This window comes from Nerophis ophidion, linkage group LG26, assembly GCF_033978795.1.
Source record: "Nerophis ophidion isolate RoL-2023_Sa linkage group LG26, RoL_Noph_v1.0, whole genome shotgun sequence".
Lineage (NCBI taxonomy): Eukaryota > Metazoa > Chordata > Actinopteri > Syngnathiformes > Syngnathidae > Nerophis > Nerophis ophidion.
Window position 1 is genome coordinate 25,734,434 of NC_084636.1, and position 19,397 is coordinate 25,753,830.

Genomic DNA, 19,397 nt, shown 5'->3' on the forward strand with positions numbered 1-19,397 from the left:
GGGTCAATAGAAGTGTGGAAATTAATGTTCTGTGTACCACACGCTGCCATCCACCCACTAACACACACACACACACAGCAGGCCTAGACAGTAGGAGGACAATGTGTAGGTACACAGAACACCAGAAGGTCAAATGTGCGAGAAAATGAGAGCAGACAGTTTTGACAAACAATGTTGCAACCTCGTGTGGGAACCGCAGGTGCAGAAACACAAAATAGGAATCCCTGTGGGATGCAGAAACAGGCAGAGAAATTTTCTATGCAATGTTTATATTGTTGTTACTCAGCCAGCGTTTGTGGGTCTGATGGACCCGTTGCATTTTGTGGCTTTTTAAGCCTCAAAATCAAACACTTTTATGTTAAAATACTGAACAGATGTTTATCGGGATAAGGTAAGCATCTGTTCAGTTTTTTAACAAAAGTGTTTGATTGTTTGTGTTTGATTTACCTTATCCCAATAAACATCTGTTCAGTATTTTAACATAAAAGTGTTTGATTGTGGGGCATTAAAAGCCACAAGATGCAACGGGTCCATCAGACCCACAAACGCTGGCTGAATAACAACAATATGAACATTACACAAGGGTTAAACAAATTTTGTAACAATTATATTACACGTTAATTGTCCCGGCTGCCCTATTTTGAGATTGTTAGGGTTTTTCCATTTTAATGTTGAGTTCCGGTCCTACACACTTATTCTGTAGTTACACTTCCTTTTTGACTCTCCTGCAGCAGCTTTCTTTTGTCTTCCAAATACCCTTTTTTGAGTTTAGCCGTCGCTGTTTAAATCCACCTGGTGCTGCGGTATTTGTCCAGAGATTATATTCTGTATGGATGCCGTTGAACGCTGTACCCTCTTCTGAGGTTTCCAAGTAAGTTTGATTCTTCATAGTTCTAAGTTTTTGTGCGTTCCCTAATGCATTCGTTTGTGTTTGGCTCGCACCTCGCTGCACACGTTCCTTAGTGTTTTTGTCTTTGTTTATTAAATATCTTATACCTGCACGCTGTCTCCTGCTACCTTCTGCATCTTAGATCACAATCTTCGCTATCATGCGACCCAAGCCTCACAGTTAATATACAGTGGGGCAAAAAAGTATTAAGTCAGCCACCGATTGTGCAAGTTCTCCCACTTAAAATGATGACATAGGTCTGTAATTTTCATCATAGGTACACTTTAACTGTGAGAGACAGAATGTGAAAAAAAAAAATCCAGGAATTCACAGTATTTGGTCAACCATTCAAAGCTCTCACTGATGGAAGGAGGTTTTGTCTCAAAGTCTCACGATACATGGCCCCATTCATTCTTTCCTTAACACGGATCAATCGTCCTGTCCCCTTAGCAGGAAAACAGCCCCAAAGCATGATGTGTCCACCCCCATGCTTCACAGTAGGTGTGGTGTTCTTGGGATTCAACTCAGTATTCTTCTTCCTCCAAACACGACGAGTTGAGTTTATACCAAAATGGATACATGGATGATACAGCAGAGGATTGGGAGAATGTCATGTGGTCAGATGAAACCAAAATAGAACTTTTTGGTATAAACTCAACTCGTCGTGTTTGGAGGAAGAAGAATACTGAGTTGCATCCCAAGAACACCACACCTACTGTGAAGCATGGGGCGTGGAAGCATCATGCTTTGGGGCTATTTTTCTGCTAAGGGGACAGGACGACTGATCCGTGTTAAGGAAAGAATGAATGGGGCCATGTATCGGGAGATTTTGAGCCAAAACCTCCTTCCATCAGTGAGAGCTTTGAATGGTTGAGGAAAAACAGCCCCAAAGCATGATGTTTCCACCCCCATGTTTCACAGTAGGTGTGGTGTTCTTGGGATTCAACTCAGTATTCTTCTTCCTCCAAACATGACGAGTTGAGTTTATACCAAAATGGATACATGGATGATACAGCAGAGGATTGGGAGAATGTCATGTGGTCAGATGAAACCAAAATAGAACTTTTTGGTATAAACTCAACTCGTCGTGTTTGGAGGAAGAAGAATACTGAGTGGCATCCCAAGAACACCACACCTACTGTGAAGCATGGGGGTGGAAGCATCATGCTTTGGGGCTGTTTTTCTGCTAAGGGGACAGGACGACTGATCCGTGTTAAGGAAAGAATGAATGGGGCCATGTATCGTGAGATTTTGAGCCAAAACCTCCTTCCATCAGTGAGAGCTTTGAATGGTTGACCAAATACTTATTTTCCACCATAATTTACAAATAAATTCTTTAAAATTCCTACAATGTGAATTCCTGAATAATTTTTTTTCACATTGTCTCTCACAGCTGAAGTGTACCTATGATGAAAAGTACAGACCTCTGTCATCATTTTAAAGTGGAGAACTTGCACAATCGGTGGCTGACTAATTACTTTTTTGCCCCACTGTATATGTATATTCACTTTTGAGGGCAGCCCTTAATAAAAAAAATCAAAAAAGTCGGACACCCCTGGTTTGAGGAATACACATTTAAATGAACATTTAGAATGATTTTCCTTGTAAACCGCCCATGGATATTTGTACAGTGTCAGCGTGCATAACTGCAGCAAAGCGTGGGATGTTGCAGTTGCAGAACCAATCAATGCAACATTAGCATAGAGCGCTGGTTCTCTCTTCCCATGTTTGTTCATTAACACACTGTGCCTTTTTTGCCCCTCTTGACATTGAAATCAGTTCCGGCATTGACTCTTACAGGCGCTCCAAGCCAAAAAAGAAGAACGTCACTCTTCCTGCAGGCATCCTCACACACAACAGATCATAAGTCAGCGCCCGAGGCAGTGCAGGAGTGTCATATCCAGGTGAAAATGGAGGCTGCGCCATGTTTCACCTTGTCTACACTTGACATAAATGTACCTTTTGTCCTCTTCTCTCATCCCTACGGTGTCACACTTTGTGTGGGAAAAAATGAATGAGCATTATTCTTTTTTTACAACCCGAAGCGGTGCACTACTTCTTTGTGGTGTGCTGACCTTCATGAATGTCCTCAGCTCTTTACCCTCCGGAGGCTCCCCCCTTAAAGCACAGTAATAATCCTTTCATGCACCCCCACACCCCCATGCTTCATACATGCGCCCAATCCTTCCAGGAGCTTCTCTCTGGCTGAATATTGCACTGTGGGGTTCTGCAGTGAATTATTGAGCGAGCGAATGTTGATAAATAGGTAATACATAAAACATGAAGGCAATGCACCTAGCTAACTGCGCAGGTTGAAAAGGCGGTACGTCAACTTTGGACTGTAAAGCCATTTGTCAATTTCAAAGTGCCCTTATTACTTCCCCTGCGCCGCATATAGCAGGGGAAGTGAATGGTTACAATAAGGGGACAGAGTTTGCTGCATTTTTATAGCAAAATTACCTTACTACGTATTTTGTTACGCCTCACCACTAGAATAATTTCATCATGAACATCGCACATGTACGGTGCATTCGGAAAGTCAATCAATCAATCAATCAATGTTTACTTATATAGCCCTAAATCACTAGTGTCTCAAAGGGCTGCACAAACCACCACGACATCCTCGGTAGGCCCACATAAGGGCAAGGAAAACTCACACCCAGTGGGACATCGGTGATAATAATGATCCAGTGGGACGTCTGTGACAATAATGATTATGAGAACCTTAGAGAGGAGGAAAGCAATGGATGTCGAGCGGGTCTAACATGATACTGTGAAAGTTCAATCCACAATGGATCCAACACAGTCGCGAGAGTCCAGTCCAAAGCGGTTCCAACTCAGCAGCGAGAGTCCCGTTCACAGCGGAGCCAGCAGGAAACCATCCCAAGCGGAGGCGGATCAGCAGCGCAGAGATGTCGAGGCGGATCAGCAGCGCAGAGATGTCCCCAGCCGATACACAGCCGATACACAGGCAAGCAGTACATGGCCACCGGATCGGACCGGACCCCCTCCACAGGGGAGAGTGGGACATAGAAGAAAAAGAAAAGAAACAGCAGATCAACTGGTCTAAAAAGGGAGTCTATTTAAAGGCTACAGTATACAAATGAGTTTTAAGGTGAGACTTAAATGCTTCTACTGAGGTGGCATCTCGAACTGTTACCGGGAGGGCATTCCAGAGTACTGGAGCCCGAACGGAAAACGCTCTATAGCCCGCAGACTTTTTTTGGGCTTTGGGAATCACTAACAAGCCGGAATCCTTTGAACGCAGATTTCTTGCCGGGACATATGGTACAATACAATCGGCAAGATAGGATGGAGCTAGACCGTGTAGTATTTTATACGTAAGTAGTAAAACCTTAAAGTCACATCTTAAGTGCACAGGAAGCCAGTGCAGGTGAGCCAGTACAGGCGTAATGTGATCAAACTTTCTTGTTCTTGTCAAAAGTCTAGCAGCCGCATTTTGTACCAACTGTAATCTTTTAATGCTAGACATGGGGAGACCCGAAAATAATACGTTACAGTAGTCGAGGCGAGACGTAACAAACGCATGGATAATGATCTCAGCGTCCTTAGTGGACAGAATGGAGCGAATTTTAGCGATATTACGGAGATGAAAGAAGGCCGTTTTAGTAACGCTTTTAATGTGTGCCTCAAAGGAGAGAGTTGGGTCGAAGATAATACCCAGATTCTTTACCGTGTCGCCTTGTTTAATTGTTTGGTTGTCAAATGTTAGAGTTGTATTATTAAATAGAGTTCGGTGTCTAGCAGGACCGATAATCAGCATTTCCGTTTTTTTGGCATTGAGTTGCAAAAAGTTAGCGGACATCCATTGTTTAATTTCATTAAGACACGCCTCCAGCTGACTACAATCCGGCGTGTTGGTCAGCTTTAGGGGCATGTAGAGTTGGGTGTCATCAGCATAACAGTGAAAGCTAACACCGTATTTGCGTATGATGTCACCTAGCGGCAGCATGTAGATGCTGAAGAGTGCAGGGCCAAGGACCGAACCCTGGGGAACTCCACACGTTACCTTAACGTAGTCCGAGGTCACATTGTTATGGGAGACACACTGCATCCTATCAGTAAGATAAGAGTTAAACCAAGACAGGGCTAAGTCTGACATACCAATTCGTGTTTTGATACGTTCTAATAAAATATTATGATCGACGGTATCGAAAGCAGCGCTAAGATCGAGGAGCAGCAACATAGATGACGCATCAGAATCCATCGTTAGCAATAGATCATTAGTCATTTTTGCGAGGGCTGTCTCCGTCGAGTGATTTGCCCTGAAACCGGATTGAAAGGTTTCACATAGATTGTTAGACGCTAAGTGTTCATTTAACTGCTCCGCAACAATTTTTTCGAGGATTTTTGAAATAAAGGGAAGGTGAGACACCGGTCGGTAGTTTACCATGAGGTCAGGATCGAGGTTAGGTCTTTTAAGAAGAGGATGAATAACCGCTTTTTTGAATGCTAGGGGAACAGTGCCCGAGGAAAGTGATAAGTTTATAATATTTAGCACTGATGGACCTAATAATACAAAGAGCTCCTTGATCAGTTTCCCAGGAAGAGGGTCAAGTAAACATGTTGTTTGTTTTATTCCATTTACACGTTGTAACAATTCCTCTAATGTTATTTCCTCAAAACGAGAGAAACTATTTTGGAGGGCAGTATCCGCCGTATATACAATCGTGTCAGTGTTAATAGAACCCCGTTGTAGCTGGGACGCATTGTCTTTAATCTCCTTTCTAATGACTTCAATTTTCTTACTAAAGAATTGCATAAAGTCATCAGCTGAGTGGGTGGAGCTACTGGAAGGAGTCCCTTGTTGGGTAAGCGATGCTACCGTACTAAACAAAAATTTAGGATCGTTTTTATTACGGTGGATGAGATTTGAGTAATAATTAGCTTTAGCTAAGGTAAGCATGCGTTTATAAGTTATTAAACCATCACTAAATGCTTGATGGTGCACCTCAAGTTTAGTCGTGCGCCATTTGCGTTCCAGCTTTCTGCATAATAATTTCTGAGCTCTAGTTTCTTCTGTAAACCACGGGGTGCGCTTTTTTGGAGCCTTTTTTAACTTTAGCGGTGCTATGTTATCAATGGTTTCGCGCAGGGCGTCGTTAAAGTTGTTAGTGAGGTTATCAATAGAGCCCACATACTTTGGGAATGGTGCCATTACCGAGGGCAGTAGGTCAGCAAGAGTTGTCGTTGTGGCCGTATTAATGTTGCGGCTGCTATAGCAGTTATTATTATTATTAGTTTGACGAACATGCGTCTGAACCTCGAATTTTATAAGGTAATGATCGGACAATACTTTAGTATACGGGAGTATCGTAACTTTGGAAGCGGTGATACCCCTGACAAGCACTAGGTCTATCGTATTACCGTTGCGATGCGTGGGTTCATTTATTATTTGTGTGAGACCACAGCTATCAATTATAGTCTGGAGCGCTACGCACGGTGGGTCCGATGGGGCATTCATATGGATATTAAAGTCCCCCATTATGATTATATTATCGGCGTGTGTCACTAGATCAGCAACGAACTCTGAGAATTCATTGATAAAGTCCGAACAGGGCCCTGGGGGGCGGTAGATAACAGCCAGGTGTAGAGGCAGCGGTGTGACAGACCTCATAGTAAGCACCTCAAACGATTTATATTTATTATTTATGTTAGGACTAAGGTTAAAGTTTTCGTTGTATATTAGTGCGACCCTCCCACCCCTTTTAAGCGGACGGGCAATATGCGCATGTGTAAAGTTAGGAGGACATGCCTCATTTAGCGCAAAAAAGTCGTTTGGTTTAAGCCAGGTTTCGCTGAGACCGATGACGTTAAGATTGTTGTCTCTGATAATATCATTAACTAACAACGTTTTAGGAGACAATGATCTTATGTTTAAAAAACCTATATTATAGGTAGTGGGCTGTTTTAGGGAATTTTTGATCAAATTATCCGTAGTAGCAATATTAATAATGTTGTGTTTATTATGCCCAGTGCATTCAGTATAATTACGACCATATCTAGGAATTGATACGACGGGAATGATCCGATTGTTTGTTTGTTGCTTTGATAAACTGCACGCATCATGGTTAGCCACCTCAGTAACGGGGATTTTCCGATTGTTTGTTTGTTGCTTTGATAAACTGCACGCATCATAGTTAGCCACCTCAGTAAAACACATGTCCAACTCTGAAACACTCAAAGCAGAAAAAACTTGTTCTAATTTAACAGACTCCTTACCCAGACCAGTAGTCTCGCATTTTCCATCTAAATCCGTCTTCGGGATGGAGGAAAGTGGTGTTCTGTGGGGATTAGCCTTCTGCTTTGTTTTTAGCCCCGCTCGACATCCGCGTTTCCGATCACACCGCTGGCGTCTGCTCCGTAGACGGCCCCCGCTGCTACTAGACTCCGCTGCTTCACAGGCCGCTGGACGTAGCCGCCGACGAATCCCCATGCTAGTTAGCATGTTTAGCACGCCCGCGTCTATCAGTCCAAAACGGCCCAATATGTCCATATCCAGAAGTGTCTGGCGGTCGTACGTGATCACGGAGTGACCACGATGCGAGCCAGCCATGAAGTCTGCAGAACTGTCCGGCATTTCCGCCAAATGTTCCATCTTTAGCAAGAGCACCGCAGTGTCGCAGCCCGTCCGGGCGCCGCCATCTTGCATAATCATAGTAGTCACAGCGTTTATTTTCTTCACATTTGTTATGTTACAGCCTTATTTCAAAATGGAATAAAATCCTACAGACAATGCCCAATAATGATAATGTGAATTATATTTTTGTAAATGTAATAACAATAAAAAGAAAATACAAATCACAAGAAATTAGAAATCTCGTGTACATTAATATTCACAGACTTTGCTCAATACTTTGTTAATGCACCTTTGGTAGAAACTACAGCAAATTTTTTGAATATGATGTTTTTGAATATGATGCCACAAGCTTGGTGTCAGGGGTATTTGTTGTTGAACCCCAAGATGCAGAGACGGAGGCAGGCATAGAATATGAGGACATTATTTGATATAAATAATAGAACAAGAACAAACAAAAAGCACGCACGTGGGCGGAATGACAAACTAAGGGAGCTAGCACTGGAAGCTAGAAAACAAAAAGGAACTTTAGCATGGAAGCTAGAGAATAGCAAACAGAAAAACTGGAAAGAACTAATGGCTAACAAGAAGAGCTTACTGCTACGACGACCAGGACAAAATGTAGCATGACAGGTAAAAGCTGAAAAGAATCACAGACACGACAAGAGCAACAAATGGCAACGACAAGTCCGAATGACAATACAATGATCCAGCACTGATTGGAGGAACAAAGCAGGTAAAGTAGGAGGTATCAGGTGTGACCAGATGCCAATCAGCCGCAGCTGAGTGAAAACAGGACACAGAGAGACAAACAGGAAGCTGAACCAAAATAAGAGCACTAGACAAGAAATAAGGACAGGAAATACTAAACACACAGAGGAGTAACTAAAACACAAACAAATTGCCAATGGCCATCTCTGACACTTGGCACACCTACCTTTGGGCATTTTCACCCATTCATCTCTCAAGTTCCATCAGATTGAATGGAAGTGTTGGTTTTAATCCAGGATGTCTCTGTACATTGCTGTGTTCATCTTAGTCTAGTCAGGGAGGTGGCCAAGAAACCGATGGTCACTCTGTCAGAGCTACAGCATTCCTCTATGGAGAGAGGAGAACCTTCCAGAAGGACAACCATCTCTGTAGCAAACCACCAATCAGTACAATAGATTGGCCAGACGGAAGCCATTTCTTTGTAAAAACTTTGCCAAAATGCACCTGAAAGACTCTCGGACCATGAGAAACAAAATTCTCTGATCTGATGAGACAAAAAGTGTACTATTTGGCGTGAATGCCGGACATCATGTTTGGAGGAAGCCAGGCACCGCTCTCCACCAGGCCAATAACATCCCTACAGTGAAGCATGGTGATGGCAGCATCATGCTGTGGGGATGGTTTTCAGCAGCAGAAACTAGTAAACTGGTCAGGATAGAGGGAAAGATGAATGCAGCAATGTACGGAGACATCCTGAATGGAAACCAACGTGTCCGTCCAATCTGATGGAGCTTGACAGGTGCTGCAACGAGGAATGGGTAAAACTGCCCAAAGATAGGTGTGCCAAGCTTGTGGCATCATATTCAAAAATACTTGAGGCTGTAATTGTCATGCCTGTGAATCAGGTGTATGTTTGATCATGTTTATGTTTTGTTTTTTTGGACTCTTGTTTCCCGTTTTGCACTTCCTGGTTTTGTTTGTTTCCATAGTTACTCATTAGTTTCCACCTGGTCTCCAAGTCACGCCGCTGTCCTCAGTCCTCACACCTGTCACTAATCATCATAGTCATTATTTAAGCCGTTCTGTCCCTGTCCTCGTCCTGGCAACTTTACCGGATGTATCGTATCCTACATTTCCTTCTGAGACCTCAACTACGTTTTCATTTACCGACCTTCATGCGATGCTCTTTGTTTTCTGATCATGCCACGTATGTTTGTTTATTTATGCCTCAGTGCAAGTTTTGGTTTGTTTGTGCCACAGTTAGTGTCTTTTGTTTCGTTTGTATATAGCCATGCCATCGTGCTGTTTTTGTTTTCTTGAGTATAGTCTAGTTTTTATCCGCCATTGAGCCTTTGTTTTCCCTGTTTTAATATCTAGTGTTTAAATACATAAATATGTACTCACGTTCACGCCTGGCTCGTCCCAAATATTCTCTGCATCGAAGAAGCAATACAAAACCTAGTCCAAGTCCTGACAGTAATTGCTGCCAAAGGTGCATCAACATTGATTTCTGTTTCTGTTGCTCTATGCTTTTTTTAACCTGTAAAGCACTTTGGTTCAATTTAAAAGTTGTTGTAATCGTGCTAAATAAATAAAATTGACTTGACTTGACTTGACAACAAAGTATTGAACAAAGGCTGTGAATACCTATTATTTAAATTTTTTGTGTATTTTTTCATAAATTTGCAATTCCATCCATCTTCTACCGCTTATTCCCTTTGGGGTCGCGGGGGGCGCTGGTGCAATTAAAAAATATTTATATATTTTTGCATTGTTTTTATGGTGTATTGTCGGTAGAATATTGAGGACAAATGTGAACTTATTCCATTGCAATACAGGCTGTAAAATTACAAAATGTGGAAAAAGTGAAGCGCTGTGAATACTTTCCAGATGCAATGTAAAGCATTGTTGTAAATGTGCATTATTGTGGTTTATTTAACTATTCAATCAACCTTGCAGTCGAATCGTAGGACATTGGGAGGGAGGCGAGTTGAATGCACTCGGCCCCCTGCATAGTGTGTGTGTGTTGGGAGGATGTTCTTAAATGGGGAACGCCGGACCAATCAGGATGCACTGCCACCAGACTGAAGCTCCCCCGTTGGACACGTTTCTGTAACATCTCGTGTCACAACACGCCGTGGCGGGCCTAAGCCTGCTCCCGACCCCGGTGGGACTTGGTGGTGTTAGAATAATATAGCAGACATACACTTAAATTCCCACGTTTGTCTTGCACTTCATTTGAAGAACACACTCACACTATATGCAGCATTCCCTCTGTCTGACCGCTATCACGATCCATTGTTTTGGAAACATTGATGTGTGTGTTGGTACGTCTAATCATGATAGGATACAGCAGGGGAAGAAGACGGCACAGAATGCAGGGACGTCGTTTTAGCTCTATTTATTTAAATATATAATAAGAAATGAAGTGTGAAACTAATCCAAATGTTTGTGGTGTGCGACTATGTGTAGTGATTAGCTGTTGAGTGTTACTGGTACCAAGGGGGCAAGATAAGCTCGGAGGTCCGGGGGCAGGCATGAGGTGAAGGGCAGGAGCGAGGCGTCAAAGTCCGTGTCCAGGCGGGAGGTCGAGATCCAGGAAGGCAGCCAGGGAACCAGAGGGAAAACGGGGAGACGAGACACACCGCTTGTGATGCGGGAACGGCGGAATGCTGCTGAAACACGACACAGGACAACACACAATGAAACCAGAGGTTTTGAAACAAGGACAGAGAGAGAGTGCATAGACCTTGACGTTTCGGCTTACTGTACGGAACAGGAAAATACGTTCTGGCCCGGAATGCAGGTTTGCACGGGCTTAAGAAGCCCATGGAGCTCATCAGTGACAGGTGTGCAGAGTGCTGATCGACTGATTGCAGCCTCTGGCTCAGCGCAGCGCACAGATTTATACGCATTGGAATGCGCCCAGGCCGTGATAAATCCTTTGGAAATAATAATGTCTCCAAATGTGTAACCTCAAGCTGTCTTCATTAGCTAAAGAATGGTACAAAGGTCAAATTCTTGAAAAGGAGGAACTACCCTGAAATATTATGATTTTCAAAGTATAATAATAATTATAATTAGTTGCACATCCTTCTGACAAAACGTCCTCATTAATGGAATGTCCGTGAACACTCGTTGACCATGGACTCTATGACCCATTGGACTTGTCTGCTCTTTTACTATAAAGAGAGTCTTCAGGTCTCACTTTTGCAGGAGCTTGCCTTTCAAGGCGCCCACTTGCGGTGCTTACGTACGCAATCAACAATGTTTTTTTGCGGGAGTGAGACCAACGCTGTATTATTTACCTGTGACCTGGTTTAATAAATCTTTTTAAAAACTTCCAGAAGACCCTTCTTTTGACTGTTGAACAAAAGAAAGTGGGAAGAGTCTAAAACTGGAAATTTGTAAATTGGCTGCCGGGCTGTGGCTTCGACCCCTTAGCTCGGGCAGGAAGACTACCTCATATATATACATATATACATATATACATATATATATGTATATATATATATGTATATACACAGTCGTGGTCAAAAGTTTATATACACTTGTGATGAACATAATGTCATGGCTGTCTTGAGTTTCCAATATTTTCTACAACTTCAATTCTTTTCTGATAGGTTGATTGGAGCTCATACTTGGTCACAAAAAACATTCATGAAGTTTGGCTCTTTTCTGAATTCATTATGGGTGTATTGAAAATGTGACCAGATCTGCTGGGTCAAAAGTATACATACAGCAACTTACAAACGTACATTATCAATTTTGGTGATGTAGAAAAGCTACAATCCAATCAAATTAGCTTCATGGTATGGCCTCTTAACTTCATGTGAGTGATTATGATTGACGACACCTGTTGACCTCTCTGAGCACATTTAAATAGGGCTCATGTGATGCAGTCATTAGATTTGGTTAGAAACGCGACAATGGGAAAGTCAAACGAATTCAGCATGGATCTGAAAAAAGTAATCATTGACTTGAACAAATCAGGAAAGTAATTTGGAGCCATTTCAAAGCAGCTTAAGGTCCAAAGAGCAACTGTGCAGACAATTGTATAAAGTGCATGGCACAGTTTTGTCACTGCCACGATCAGGAAGAAAACGCAAGCTATCACCTGCTGCTGAGAGAAAATCTCAAGCGTTTGTGGCACTTTGGAATCAATAAGAAAATAATTGGCAAAACTCGCAAATGAGTCCCAGGAATCATTAAACTGTGTGCCAGTTCTTAACAATGACCTCTTTTTGATTCCCATTCCTAGTCCCGGATTAGAATAGCACACACAAAAAGTATAATAAAAAATAGAACTGGCCCAAAATCTCCAAAAAAGTAAGATTTCGAGAGTGCTAAAGCCCTCAAAAAGGTTTTAATTAGAAGAATAATTACATTTCCTGAAGGAACTCTCCTGAAGGAATAAATAAAGTAATATCCATCTATCTATATTGAAAATTAATCTGAACAATAAAAAGTCATTATAAATATCCCGAGAATGGTATATTAACTAGTTTGCTTTATCAACAGTATAACACAAAGCTAAGATGTGGAGTTTTTGTTTGGATGGAACATTTATTGTTTAGTATTTTAGTGACATGTATTAAATTGGTGTATATATCCTTTAATTGTTCTGTATTATTTCTTGGATGCAAAATGTTAGGACACCACTGCTCTAAGTCATGGGTGTCAAACTCTGACCCGCGGGCCAAAACTGGCCCGCCGTGTAATTTAACTTGGCCCTTGAGGCAATATCAATTTAGCATTAGAGCTGGCTCACCGTTGTTATACAGCGTCGGTGCCGCTGTAACACCGCATTCACCGCTAATACTCATACTTGCCAACCCTCCTAATTTACCCAGTAGACTCCCGAAGTTCAGGGACCCTCCCAAAAATCTACCGGGGTAACCATTCTCCCGAATTTCTAACGATTTCCACATGGACAACTATATTGGGGGCGTGCATTTAAGGCACTGCCTTTAGCGTTCTCTACAACCTGTCGTGACGTCCGCTTTTCCTCCATACTAACAGCGTGTCACATAATAATTGTGGCCTTTAAACACACACACACACATGCACAGGTGAATGCAATGCATACTTGGTCAACAGCCATACAGGTCACACTGAGGGTGGCCGTATAAACAACTTTAGCACTGTTACAAATATGCGCCACACTGTGAACCCACACCAAACAAGAATGACAAACACATTTCGGGTGAATATCCGCACTGTAACACAACAAAACAAGTACCCGGAATCCCTTGCGGCACTAACTCTTCCGGGAAACTTCCAGCAAACTGACCAATAATTAATGTTTTATTCATGTATTTTCTTTTGCTACTTCAAGGCTTGAATGTTTGGTTCATTCATTATTATTTTATTTTCAAATGTATTATTAGCCTGTGGAAAAAATTTGATATTTACCTCAGAAGATTGCAAATAGAAAAAAAGGCATACATTTTTTATTTAAATTTTATTTGATATGCCATTGATATTTTTTTAATTACTATTATTATTTGAAACTGGATTTTGCATGTCACTAAAGTTATATAAGCCTTGCTTGTTCAATATTTCATGCAAAACTTGTTTGGGTCCCTATTAAAAGGTTAATTTGTTCAACCTTGGCCCGCGGCTTTGTTCCGTTTAAAATGTTGGCCCACTCTGTATTTGAGTTTGACACCCCTGCTCTAAGTAATCCAGTTTGTCTTCTGGGCTCTCCAACGTGTCGTTTATTTTTTTTACCTGATTCTTTTAGCTTATTCCCAAACCACACACTCTGACCAAAAAGTCATCTTATCTGTAAAACTCCAGCTTCGTCAGACAACAACAAGCTACTTGGCTTTAGGCTGAGTGAAGCTGTTATACCCATTAGCAGACTCCCCCTCCATCAAAATAAAACAAAACCAAGAGAAAATATAAAATAAAAAATGTTCAAGAGACAAAACATGAGATGTGCAAGAGGCGGACGCCCACGCAACAACTCCGCTTGATGCGTCTGCCGGAAATGCCATGTTTGTTTGCAAAGTCAGAGTTCTCATTGCAGGCATGGATGCATGCATCCGTATTGGAGGAAATACTCGGAATAATTAAAGTCTGTTTTGTGTAGTTTGTCTCACAAAGGTGAATATACTTGTCACATAGTTTAGCACTGTTTTTTATTCATTCTAGAGACAATGCTATGGACCACAGGTGTCAAACTCTCACCCCTGGGAGGCATTTCATCGAGGCATTCATCCATTTGCATACAATCACTAGTTATATAAAGTTGAATATACTGTACCAACCCCAAAACCAGTGAAGTTGGCACGTTGTGTAAATCGTAAATAAAAACAAAACACAATGATTTGCAAATCCTTTTCGACCCATATTCAATTGAATAGACTGCAAAGACAATATATTTAACGTTCAAACTGGAAAACTTTATTTTTTGCAAATATTAGCTCATTTGTAATTTGATGCCTGCAACATGTTTTAAAAAAAAGCTGTCACAAGTGGCAAAAAAGACTGAGAACGTTGAGGAATGCTCATCAAACACTTATTTGGATTGTCCCACAGGTCAAGAGGCTAATTGGAAACAGGTGGGTGCCATGATTGGGTATAAAAGCAGCTTCCATGAAATGCTCAGTCTTTCACAAAGGATCACCACTTTGTGAACAAATGCCTGAGGAAATGGTTTAAGAATAACATTCCTCAACCAGCTATTGCAAGGAATTTGGGGATTTCACCATCTACGGTCCGTAGATGTTGAAATCTGGAGAACGTGGAGAAATCACTGCACATAAGCAGCAAGGCTGAAAACCAACATTGAATGCCCGTGGCCTTCAGTCTCTCGGTACTGCATGAAAAAACATCAGTGTGTAAAGAATATCACCAGATGAACACTTCAACAAACCACTGTCAGTAACGATAGTTGCTCACTACTTCTATATATATGTATATATATATATATATATATGTGTGTATATATATATATATATATATATATATATATATATATATATATATACATACTATATATGTATATATATAAATTGTATATATGTGTGTGTTGTGTATATATGTGTGTGTGTGCATATGTATATATGTAAGTGTGTGTGAATTTAAATGTATTATATATAGATAATATATAACATCTACGCAGCAACCACTGAATTGATTTATATTATATTATTGTTTTATATGTTGTATATATATATATATATATATATTGTATATGTATAGGGGTGGGACCTAATAAGTTTACTTCTTTCCACTACCTTGTGAGCCAATCTTGACATCTAGAAAAGATTAGTCACATGTAATGTTTTCAATGTAGGTGTAAAAATAATGTATATATATATGTATATATTTCTTTTGTATTTTATGTCATTCTTTTGTTTTGTTTGCATGGCTCAAAATAAACCATTAATTCATTAAGTGCAAGTTAAAACTCTACTGCAAAGCCACAGTCATTTATTAACAACACCCAGAAACGCCGCCGGCTTTGCTGGGCCCGAGCTCATCTAGGACGGACTAATGCAAAATGGAAAAGTGTTCTGTGGTCTCAGGAGTCCACATTTCAAATTGTTTTTGGAAATTGTGGCGGTCGTGTCCTCTGGAACAAAGAGGAAAAGACCCATTAGGATTGTTATAGGCGCAAAGTTCAAGAACCAGCATCTGTGATGGTATGAGGGTGTATTAGTGCCCAAGGCATGGGTAACTTACACATCTGTGAAGGCACCATTAATGCTGAAACGTACATATAACTTTTGGAGCAACATATGTTGCCATCCAAGCAACGTTATCATGGACGCCGCTGCTTATTTCAGTAAGACAATGCCAAGCCACGTGTTACAACAGCGTGGCTTCATCATAAAAGAGTGCAGGTACTAGACTGGCCTGCCTGTGGCCCAGACCTGTCTCTCATTGTGTGTGGTGCAATATGAAGCCTAAAATACCACAACGGAGACCCCAGACTGTTAAACAACTTAAGCTGTACATCAAGCAACAATAACAAATAATTCCACCTGAAAAGCTTCAAAAATTGGTCTCCTCAGTTCCGGAAAAGAACAGTGTTAAAAATGCCACTGTGGCAACTTTTTTGCAGTGTGTTGCTGCCATTCAATTCTAAGTTAATGATTATTTGAAGAAAAAAAAATATATATTTCTTAGTTCGAACTTCACTGGTTTTGGGTTTTGACCTTGTAATTAGTCATTGTGCAACTTGTATAGCTGCATTGATTACTAGCCACTAAGTAAGTCAACATTATCATGTTAGACCCGCTCGACATCCATTGCTTTCGGTCCCCTAGAGGGGAGGGTTGCCCCACATTTGTGGTCCTCTCCAAGGTTCTCATAGTAATCATTGTCACCGACGTCCCACAGGGTGTGAGTTTTCCTTGCCCTTATGTGGGTTTTTCCGAGGATGTCGTAGTCGTAGTGGTTTGTGCAGTCCTTTGAGACATTTGTGATTTAGGGGTATATAGATAAACGATTGATTGATTGATTGATTGATTGATTGATTGATTGACATACAATCATTAGTGTGTATACATTTGTAAAAACAAGTGAGTACCAAGATAAATGTGCTTTGCCGGGTGGTGGTGGTGGTGGTAGCATCATGACGTGGGGCTGCATGAGTGCTAGGGATCTGCGATTCATTGAGGGAAAATCCAACAACATATACTGTGACCTTCGACTGCAAAAAGTGGGCCGCCTGGCAATTTTCCAACATCCATCCATTTTCTACCGATAGTCCCTTTAGGGGGTCGCGGTGGGTGCTGGATGCTAATCATTGAATATGTAGTATTTTATAATCTTTGAATTTGCGATTGAGTTTGACACCCCTACGTAGGCTGGGCGGTATGTCGATATATACGGTATATCCACCACAGTGGACATGTTTCTTTTACTTTTTATTCATAGCTGTATGTAGAAGTGTCTGGTTGTATCTGCTGCTTTAATGTCTTTAATGTCCTCTGTTTTCTTTGATGTTTGATGTTTCCCTCTTACACACATGTAAGAGGGATGTGTTCTATGGCTATGAGTTGTTTTTTTCCCTTTGCCTCAGTCTGCACCCCCTCTCCAGGGCCCAGGCTAAGACCGATTTTTAAATTTTATTTTAATCTTCTATTCCCCCCGTTTACCTGTATCTCATCTGTTTTGTAAGGGGCGCTGGAAGCCGGCAGACCCGTCAGCGATCCTGTTCTGTCTCCCTGTAATGTTTGTCTGATCTTGAATGGGATTGTGATGAAAATTGTAATTTTCCTGAAGGAACTCTACTGACGGAATAAATAAAGTACTATCTAATCTATCTATCTAATCGCAGGTTTGTCTCTATGCGATATAGAAAATGACTATATCGTAATATTCGATTATATGTTCTCACACAGTTGCTTTAAGCTGTGTGCCTTACATTAAAATAGGCCCGCCTTCTTACATACGTCACATACTGTCGGGCGTCCAGCGTCATATGCTCTCACCGAGAGCTAACGTTAGCATGGCTAACGTCAGCTGAGGCAGGTCGAGTTGCATTTAGCTGCGTGCATTACATCAACGGCGTTTGTCGTCTGTCATTCTCACAGATACGAAAAACAAGCCCGCATTCTTACATACGTCACATACTCTCGCGAGTCTAGCGTCATAGCTCTCGCCGATCAGAGAGATAGCAGCATGGCTAACATTAGCTGAGGTAGGTCGTACAAGCGGAGCGGAGCGGAGCTTGTGACAATACAAGAGAGAAATGGTGCGAAACTTATCACAAATGGAGGAAGAACAATGAATGCCCAACATAAAGAGCAGGGGATCCATCATCTGGCGGTGGTTTGGCTTCAAGTGGGAAGATATTATATACAATATGCTGTTCAATATATATACTATGATGATTATCATCAATCAATCAATGTTTACTTATATAGCCCTAAATCACTAGTGTCTCAAAGGGCTGCACAAACCACTACGACATCCTCGGTAGGCCCACTTAAGGGCAAGGAAAACGCACACCCAGTGGGACATCGGTGACAATAATGACCCAGTGGGACGTCGGTGACAATGATGACTATGAGAACCTTGGAGAGGAGGAAAGCAATGGATTAACCTGTGTAATGACTGTATTATGCTGATAGTATATACTTGTACCATGAATAGATTAACATGGACCCCGACTTAAACAAGTTGAAAAACGGGGACGGCGTGGCGCAGTGGGGAGAGTGGCCGTGCGCAACCCGAGCGTCCCTGGTTCAATTCCCACCTAGTACCAACCTCGTCACGTCCGTTGTGTCCTGAGCAAGACACTTCACCCTTGCTCCTGATGGGTGCTGGTTGTCGCCTTGCATGGCAGCTCCCTCCATCAGTGTGTGAATGTGTGTGTGAATGGGTAAATGTGGAAGTAGTGTCAAAGCGCTTTGAGTAACTTGAAGGTAGAAAAGCGCTATACAAGTACAACCCATTTATCATTTAACCTATTGGAGTGTTACCATTTAGTGGTCAATTGTACGAAATATGTACTGTACTGTGCAATCTACTAATAAAAGTTTCAATCAATCAATGCAAAGTATGCAGTAGAAGTGTTACTACAAAAAGGTAGCAACACTATTCATTTGTTCTTTCATTTAAAAAGTCACCCATGAGAGAATGAAGAGAATTTAATAAATACAGTTTTGGTCAATTGACTTAGTTGTGATTTCCCTCTATGCATGAAAGTGTAAAAGTAGCATATATTAATGCAGAATGAAATATATTTTTTTAATGTAGATACATAGAATCCTCATACTGCTGTGATTATATACATCAAGTGTTCATTCAAGGCCAAGGCAAAATATCGTAATATATATCGTAAATCGCAATATGGCATAAAAATATCGCAATATTAATAAAAGCCAATATCGCCCAGCCCTACCCCTATGTACGTTACAGTTGGATATCACTTTGATTAGTCAGTGTGCAGCTTGTATAGCAGTATAGATTACTACCCCATAAAGTAAGTCAACATACAGCCATTATTGTGTATACATTTGTAAACACAAGTGAGTACCAAGATAACTGTGCTTTGCCTGGTGGTGGTGGTAGCATCATGGTCTGGGGCTGCGGTTCATTTGAGGGAAAATCCAACATATACTGTGACTTTCGGATGCAGAAACTGGGCCGCAAGGCAGTTTTCCAACACGATAAGCGGCCAAAACACACCTTCCTTGAGCAGATCATCTGTGACAAGAATAAAAATAGTTCCGG

The 19,397-nt window shown here is 41.4% G+C and overlaps 1 long non-coding RNA gene across 3 annotated transcripts in view; it reads left to right on the top strand.

The window, feature by feature from the left end:
• LOC133543590 (uncharacterized) overlaps window positions 1–19,397 on the top strand; it is a 156,723-nt gene that overhangs the window by 120,996 nt on the left and 16,330 nt on the right. For 2 of the 3 annotated variants that reach the window (XR_009804417.1, XR_009804415.1), the window contains exon 4: window positions 2,690–2,793. The exons of the other annotated variant lie outside the window; for it this stretch is intronic. This is a non-coding gene — a long non-coding RNA (uncharacterized LOC133543590). The remainder of the gene's footprint in view (window positions 1–2,689; window positions 2,794–19,397) is intronic. 3 annotated transcript variants of the gene reach the window in all.